Source organism: Schistocerca gregaria, chromosome 8 (genome assembly GCF_023897955.1).
Source record: "Schistocerca gregaria isolate iqSchGreg1 chromosome 8, iqSchGreg1.2, whole genome shotgun sequence".
NCBI lineage: Eukaryota > Metazoa > Arthropoda > Insecta > Orthoptera > Acrididae > Schistocerca > Schistocerca gregaria.
The window spans coordinates 479,579,221-479,588,766 of NC_064927.1; positions in this window are offsets into that span (position 1 = coordinate 479,579,221).

The following is a 9,546-nucleotide window of genomic DNA, read 5'->3' on the forward strand; positions in this document are numbered from 1 at the left end:
CTGAGACTAGGCACCTATAGTGCTGTAATGTAATGGCTCGTAACTACCCATCCCAGAGTTTAGTTCATCTACATCATATTCTGCAAGCCACCTAACATTGTGCGGCGCATGGAATTTCTTGTACCACTAACTGATCTCTCCCTAGCTGTTCCATTCACAAATTGCTGGTGGACAGAATGGTGTATCGGTAAGCCTCTGTAGGCCTGTTAGCTCTAATTTCACGAATTTTTCTCGTTGTGGCCATTACGCAAAATGTATGTTAGAGGAAGTAATATGTTGTCCGACTCTTCCCGGAAAGTACTCTCCCGAAATTTCAATAGTAAACCTTTCTGTGATGCACAACGCCTCTCTTGTAGCGTCTGGCAGATGCGTACACATCGACCTAGCGGTTATCGACCTCGTCTGGCGTACAATTTGCGTATATAGCTCGCGCCTGAGGCGAGGCACGTGAAGAGAGAGTGAACACGCAGCCGCTGGTAGGCCTGAATCGCCTGTACACTGTGTTTGGTTCAAATGGCTCTGAGCACTATGGGGCTTAACATCAGAGGTCATCAGTCCCCTAGAACGTAGAACTACTTAAAACTAAGTAACCTAAGGACATTACACACATCCACGCCCGAGACAGGATTCGAAACTGCGACCATAGCAGCGGCGCGGTCCCGGACTGAAGCACTGTGTTTGCAAGCACGCTGGGTGGCAATATAAGCTGGCAGCGCATGCGACTGAGACTGTTGGTATTGGCGTTGGTCACTCTGACGTTCATTATTTCTGCTCACGACGGCATTGGAACCATTGATTAGTTTTTTTTCCTTTTTTAGCAAAATTTCACCCCATGAACTGTGGTAACAATGTAATTTAATGTATTGCTGCCTCTTGTTGCCTCATTCAAAATTCTCGTCGGTTACTTCAATCTGTGCTATGGGTATTGAAAACTGCCAGTCCTGAACGATTTCATTAGTGCTGAAATGCCCGTGTTTTGATGGTATATCAAGTTTGGTTCGATTTTTTATTTTGTTTACTCGACCAATTTTTTGCTTTAAGTTTTCCAGGCCATAGTTTAAATTGTCATTATTGTCTGGCTGGTATACCCTGAAGCACGTATGAACATGTTTTTGGGGCTTGTTGAATTAAACACCATCTCTCTGTGTGTTTTAGAAGGTTGTCTTCTAACTTTGCGTTCTCTACCGTGTGTACAGCGGCCTGTCTGAGGACACGGCCGAGCTGGGCCTGTTGATTGTTGGATAGTAAAAGGGCTCGTGCCAAGAGCGGCAGTTCATGTGTAATGAAGGGAAAGCTGTGTAATCCTGCTTTGAGTATACGCTTCTAATTATAGCCACTATCTCTTGATGCATCTGTAGTAGCGTAAGTGATGGTTTAATTTTAAAACCACGAGTTTGTTTAATATTGTTTAATGATCCGGCGTTGAACTATTGCAGAAGTTAACTCTAAAGTCATTTACTTGTTAGCTTGAATTTGTTTTTGAGATTTCTATAGCTAATCAGAGTAATGCTTTTACGAGAAACTTTGTCTTAAAATTTTATGCTCTGTGCCTTTTCTTAATAATTACCAAGAAATGAAACTTGCTGAGAGAGTTATATTGTAATGAAGTCAATCATGCTTGGGAATTCAAAAATGGCTCTGAGCACTATGGGACTTAACATCTGAGGTCATCAGTCCCCTAGAACATAGAACTACTTAAACCTAACTAACCTAAGGACATCACATACACCCATGCCCGAAGCAGGATTCGAACCTGCGACCGAAGCAGTCACGCGGTTCCGGACCCAAGTGTCTAGAACCGCACGATCACCGCGGCCGGCGTTTGAGAATTATGGCCTGCTCTTTTTATTAACTGAACCTTTCCTGTGCTAGCGTAAAGTTGAGCTACACTGGCACTGTAGTTCGTTGCGGCTCCCTGTAACGCTCTTGCGCCGACTAAACGATACCGTGACGAAATGCGCTGTCCTTCGTTGGATCTTCTCTGTCTCCCCTCTCAGTCCTACCTGGTAGGGATCCCAGATTGGTGAATAATGCTCAAGAATCGATCTAACAAGCGCGTTGTAACTCACACCTTCCTGGGGATTTACATTTACTTAAGATTCTTCCTATAAATATTAGTCTGGTATCGCCTTTCCTACTATTAGTTTTGATTGATCATTACACTTAAGGTTACCCTTGATATATACTCGTAGATATTTTACGGTAGATACTGTTTCTAGAAATTTGTCATCGATAGTGGTTTCTAGAAATTTGTCATCGATAGTGTAGTTGTACAGTAGCGGATTTCTTTTCGTATATGTGCGGAGTATGTTCCATGTGTGCCGGGACTTACCCCAGTTTACTGCTGCTAGCGCCACGTCACCATAACGCATCTGTGCGTAGCATAAAGACAATGCGCCATACTCTAAGGATGAAATTAAAAGTTACAGTTGCTTCTCCAAACGTTATCAATATATGCTTCAGTTTATTAACGTTTAATTTGTCAAGTCTCAGATTAATGAGATGAATATCTTTCCCTAAATACATCATTTTAAGAAAAACATAAGTGGCACTAAATAATAAAGCTATAAAGCCAAACATAGGTCATAATGTGCAAATGTATGCCAAAATCAATTGTTAGAAGTTTCAACTTGATCGGAACAAAATTTTAGTCAGAATCCACGTTTTACGAAAAATGAGTGGCTCTAAATAATGAAGCTAGAAATCCAAAACTTTGTATGAAGCTTCAGTTCGATACAAAATGTGTGACCCCGTTGAACTTCCTCTAATGGTTTTCGAGTAATTTACTGAAAACTAAATTTGGAATAACAACGTCCTTATTTGTAGTATATTAAGTATCATTTATGTCAATGATAGAAAGTTTCGATTACAGCACCTAATGAAACCCATTAAACAATAGATCTACAACGAGTTTCAAGTTCTTAATGTAAATAACAACCAATATAAAATCTGTTAAAATTGTAGTTCAGGGGTCTTGTTCTACCGTCAGTCCCGTTCTACAAATTCTAGACGGCGAAGTTTGATTGCTGTCGAGCTAAGACTTTTTCTTCGATTAAAGCCTACTTAACTCTATACATTAGAAAATTACGAATCTTCTGAATTCATACAGCACAGTGTTATAAAATGTGTGTCTGAGAAACCGGCCATTTAGAGGCTGCTACTGGGGCATAGAGCGGATGACAGCAGGTGATCCCTTCGCCGTCCACTGCACCCGTATATAAATACGGCCTGAGAGGCAACGACTTCACTGCGCACCGAGCTACCTTACGGTCCGTGTCAGGCAAACAACGGCTTACATGCTGCCTCGGGTGACGTCACAGACACGCTGCTACTAAACGTAGTTTCAGTAATAACAGAAAGTGAACCCGCGAGGACTCTACACCGTCCTGTATCACTGAAGTAACTGTTGGTGTGCCGCCGGGATGTTACCAAAAGGCGAGGCGAGTGGTGGCATAATTTTCCACTTCATTTATTGGAAACTTACCGTAGACCTCGCCTCTGAACTGCTCATAGTGTTGTACATGTCACAGACTACAAAATTGCTATTGTCATTATTATCAGGAATATTACACTACTGCCCATTAAAACTGCTACACCAGGAAGATGACGTGCTACAGAGGCGAAATTTAACCGACAGGAAGAAGATGCTGTGATAAGCAAAAGATTAGCTTTTCAGATCATTCACACAAGGTCGCCACCGGTGGTGAAACCTACAACGTGCTGACATGAGGACAGTTTCCAACCGCTTTCTCATACACAAACAGAAGTTGTCCGGCGTTGCCTGGTGAAACGTTGTTGTGATGCATCGTGTAAGGAGGAGAAATGCGTACCATCACGTTTCTGACTTTGACAAATGTCGGATTGTAGCTTATCGAGATTGCGGTTTATCGTATCGCGACATTGCTGCTCGCGTTGGTCGACATACAATGACTGTTAGCAGAATATGGAATCGGTGGGTTCAGGAGTGTAATACGGAACACCGTGCTGGATCTCAACGGCCTCGTATCACTAGCAGTCTAGATGACCGAAATCTTATCCCCATGGCTGTAACGGATCGTGCAGTCACGTCCCGATACCTGAGTCAACAGATTAGGACGCTTGCAAGACAACAACCATCTGCACGAACAGTTCGACGACGTTTGCAGCAGAATGGAGTATCAGCTCGGAGACCATGGCTGCATAACAGACAGGAGCGCCTGCGATGGTGTACTCAACGACGAACCTGGGTGCACGAATGGCAAAACGTCATTTTTTCGGATGAATCCAGGTTGTGTTTACAGCATCATGATGGTCACATCCGTGTTTGGCGTCATCACGGTGAACGCACATTGGACGCGTGTATTCGTCATCGCCATACTGGCGTATCACCCGGCGTGATGGTATGGGGTGCCATTGGTTACACGTCTCGGTCACCTCTTGCTCGCATTGACGGCACTTTGAACAGTGCACGTTACATTTCATATGTGTTACGCCCCCTGGCTCTCCCCTTCATTCGATCCCTGCAAAACTCTACTTTTCAGCAGGATAATGCACGACCGCATGTTGCAGGTCCTGTACGGGCCCTTCTGGATACAGAAAATGTTCGACTGCTGTCCTGGCTAGCACATTCTCCAGACCTCTCACCAACTGAACACGTCTGGTCAATGGTGGCCGAGCAACTGGCACGTCACAATACGCCAGTCACTAGTCTTGATGAATTGTGGTATCGTGTTGAAGCTGCATGGGCAGCTGTACCTGTACACGCCATCCAAGCTCTGTTTGACTCAATGCCCAGGCGTATCAAGGCCGCTATTACGGCCAGACGTGGTTGTTCTGTGTACTGATTTCTCAGGATCTATGCACCCAAATTGCGTGAAAATGTAATCACTTGTCAGTTGTAGTACAATATATTTGTCCAATGAGTACCTGTTTATGATCTGCATTTCTTCTTGGTGTAGCAATTGTAATGGCCAGTAGTGTTGTATGTTGTGCATGTGAAAGTTTATCCAATCAATGTGTTAGAGCTTAAAAGTTTCATTTGCAATCATAGTTCCTGATCCCGCTGAGCAAACAGAGAGTAGAAACACTTCTTTCACGGAACAAAAGAAGAATGTGGACTTGCAGACTGGAAACTATGATCAGTACGTTCTCCGTCAGTTTCTGGCTGATCACAGAAATAGTTTTATGGCTCTTGTAGCAGACGGCGCCGCCACCCCACAAACTTCCATAACCTCCACCGTTCACCAGTCTTCTGTAGCTCGTTCTGTAAATTGATACAGTCTTCTGGAGTTGCTACTTATCATCTGCAAGCAGCCTTAAGCAGCATTCGACGCTTTCTACTGGATCATTTACATACACTGTAAAGAATAACGATCGTATCACATGTCCTTGGGGTATTCCCGAAATTAACTTTACATCTGTCGATTTTATTACGTTAAGAGGGGCTTATTGTGTTTTATCTATAGGAAAGTCTTGAATCCAGTCGCAGGCATGGTAAGCTCGTATTTTTTGTTCAAACGGCAGTGTGGGACGGTTCAGATACCTTCTACATCTGTATAAAATGCTTTGCTGAAGTCAAGGAACACGACATCAACCTGAGCGCCGTTGTCTACAGCGGTATGGATCTCGTGGAGGCACAGGGCGAGCTGAGTTTTGCAAGATCGTTGCGAAATCGATGTTGATTCTTATAGAGCAGATTTTCGTTCTCCAAAAACATCATACTTTTTGAACATAAAACATATTCCAAAATTCTACAACAGATATTCGTCAACGACATAGGGCCGCGGATTTCTCCTTTCCCGCTCTCAGTCGAATAAGCTTCAACGAACTTCCTCTCCGTATGAAAATGCGCTCCGAACATAACTCGACAAGTTCTTCATCTCAATACCACGTGATTTCTAAAGACGTGGATTCGGAAATTTCTCTCAGCGTTGGCGCGCTGTTGGAAATAGTGAAGATTAATATATTATTGATCACTAAAGTCTCAGTTACATGCATCTACAACTTTACGAACTTATGGACCAACCCAATAATTTTCCGCCAAAATCATCTGACTTAAGCAACAATAAAAATATGTATTATATTATGGCCCTAAACGTGCTGGCATCTAGGAGCAGAGACCAACTTCCTGGGTTTTTAGGAAACCCAGATGCTTAACGAAACCGATTATAAAGGATAAGCTTCACTTGACGTTAATGAGCAGCGGTTAGCTGCTTTTCTTCTGAAAGCTACATTTTCTTTTTTCAAGGATTTGCGGGGTGAAGAAGTGAAATATTGAACACCTAGTTACCCATGGAGCAACTCCTCTCTAGTTAACTTCGTTTAGATTACCTGCGATAATAGTTGTGAGCGACTAAGAAACACACACACACACACACACACACACACACACACACACACACACACACACACATAACGTCACAGCAAGTACAGGATGTGAAACTGAGAAGAATTTGCCACATAACGATTAGCGCGCCAAAGTCTTTGCCTTTCTTTCCGAAAGAACAGTTACCATAAGTCATCTTGCAGGTCTCGAAGAATGAAATTACAATGAAATACAGACCATTAGCTGCTTACAGGCGTTGAAAAATATGAACGGGGACAGTTTAAAATGTGTGCCCCGACCGGGACTCGAACCCAGGATCTCCCGCTTACACGGCAGACGCTCTATCCAATGGAGCCATTTTTTCTTAATTATTGTTAGAGTTACTTGGTACTATCATAAAACATCAGTAGACCATAGTCAAATCATCATGTAATATAAGCTGCAAATGGGAGAAAAATTAATTATGATAGCAACAACAGGAAAAGAAGAAAGGAAAAAAAAACGCTAACATAGCCGAAAAATCACCACCAAGCTCTCATGATATGTATGACCAATTTTTATAGTTTTTAATATTTATTTAGTTTTTTATTTTTATTTATATAAAAGGAATCCTATCGTTGCTTGAACGGGGCTTGAAAACCATGTCTCGACTGTAATCGTTCAACGTGAAGAGGGGTCATAAATTTCAAGTAAAACACGTACCCGTCTGCATCTAAATAAGCGGCATGGACCTGATCAGAGTTCACATGAATTGTATCGACAAGCCAATCGTGGGTTTCTAGAGACCCAGGTTGCACGTGTCGTGTTATTTTATCGAAAGTAAAGCTCATAGTACCTTTTTGTGGAATACATGTGGAAACCATGGTAGCCATAGCGGAGCGGCCGAGGCCGCTGAAAGCAGACGAACACAAAACAGTCAGCAAGGCGGAGAGGAGGCGCTATGACTCACTCAGCAGACAGAACAACACTAACGAGGAAAACCTCACACAGGCGACGTCAGGGCAAGTGAAATAAACAACCACCTTGCCACTCGGCGCTCGAAGCGGAACTGCGCCATCGAAGACACAGAGGCTAGTGAGACTGCAGGGACTTACCTCTGGCACTCTCACCGTTAGACATTTCCAACTTACTGCCCACACACTACATTTGTAGTGCCCCTGCCCATTATACTCATTGCTCACGGTAGTCAATCTACTAATTCCAATAAGAGTTTGAGCAATGTGACTCCATCCTCCATATACGGTAAGGCTTACCGGCCAATGATCTTCTTCAGTGCAGATGTACTGACATTGCTCAAACTCTTACGGGAATCGGTAGATTAACTGCCGCGAGTAATGAGTATAGTAGGCAGGGGAAGTACAAAAGTAGTGTGTGGACAGTTAGTTTGCAATGTCGGTCTCAAGAGGAGCGTACCAGGCATAAGCTCCTGCAGTCGCTCTGTCGCCGGTGACAAAAAAAAAAAAAAAAAAAAAAAAAAAAAAAAAAAAAAAAAAAAAAAAGCGTTCATCAAAATGTGTGTGAAATCTTATAGGACTTGACTGCTAAGGTCATCAGTCCCTACACTTACATACTACATAACCTAAATTATCCTAAGGACAAACACACACACCCATGCCCGAGGGAGGAGTCGAAACTCTGCCGGGACCAGCCGCATCGTCGGTGTCCTCAATGGCTCACTTCGATAGAATGTCTGCCATGTAAGCAGGAGATCCTGGATTTGAGTCTCGATCGGGGTAAACATTTTCAACTGTCCCAGAAGCAGCTAATAGTCTGGATTTCATTGTAATTTCGTTGTTTGCATTTAGGCTGACTCGCCCCAGGCAATGCCTGATAAGGTAAATAACGCAGTTACTGTGTAATTATATCAAGGCTACTGTTTAACCTCAATAGTCGAGGCTACTGAGATTTTAAATTTCTGTCAGTGGTTGGTTTCGTTAAATGCGCCTTCTCTGTTATATTTACTGGGTAGGGTCCACTATTAGGAAATGTGGAAACAAGGCGGCAGGATTCCTGCAGTTACGTGAAAGTATTCGAGACAAATGTTTCAATAAGCATAATGAGCAAAAAATTAGTGACCGACAGTAGGTATCACACTAATACTGGGTAACACCGCCTCTCACCTTGATAATCGCCTCAGCTCATGGAGGAAGAGGCTCCGTAAGCGCCTCTAAGTATGCCATGCATCCTGCCAAAATCACTCGCTGATGATGAAATCCAGCAGAGCTATCAAATCGTGGGCTGGATGATTGCTGAAACAGATCCGCTGTTGCAGATAGTCACGGATATTTTCTATGGGATTACTCATACGATGGGGGTCATGTGAAGTGTGATAGGGAATCTGGTGTTCGCACCACCAAGAACCTACAAACCCCATCAACATGGCTGTCGTCCAAGGCATACTTAGCATGTGGAAGAGAAGGCAACACCTGGTCTCGGAGGATGCTGGAATAAACATCCTGAGTCATGGTAACAGCGTACAGAATTAATGGGCCCAAGTCAAGGTACCAAAAACAACATGGAAGACATCATAAAAGTAACTCCTGCCAGAACTGCCCACCCCACCCCACCCCTCTCCCCGCCACATACAAGCTGTGTAAGTTTCAATGCCTCATTGCGATATTGGGGCACTCGTCGCAAAGTCGAGGCAAAGTCTCAGCTCGTCAGACCACACTAGAACCTTCAGTCACCTTCTGCTCAGTGGGTATTGTTTGGATCACTGAAGCTGTGCAGCTGTAGGTTGCACAGAGAGCAACGACCTTTTGCGAAGTAACCACTTCGAAATGTCCATTGAGTGTAGGTCCCTTCGCAGAGCCCACTTGGAAACTGGTTGAGGTGAATCTGCAGGCAGTGACACCAGCAATTGCTACCAAGTTCTGCAGCATCTGTCACCGACACTGCGTGACAGCTGTGTCTTGACCCTGTTGGCCGGAACTTTTTATAGGACCACTGTTCTTTCGCCGTATTACATCGCTATAAGCCTTAGACCATTGCTTCCAGACACGTAGGACAGTTTACGATGATACAATAAACTAGGCAGCTTCATTCGTTGTGCGGTGACAAACACCTCTAAACACAACCGCTCCCTTATGACAGCATGTATCATCCCTATATCAATTCATGTTGCATCACTAATTCCATACAACTAACTAGCACAAGCACGCCACTTCACTGCCATGAGTCATTTCAGCGGTGGAGGGTCACGTGGCAGCCCAATACCAGTCCTACACCACCGGCAGTGCTCC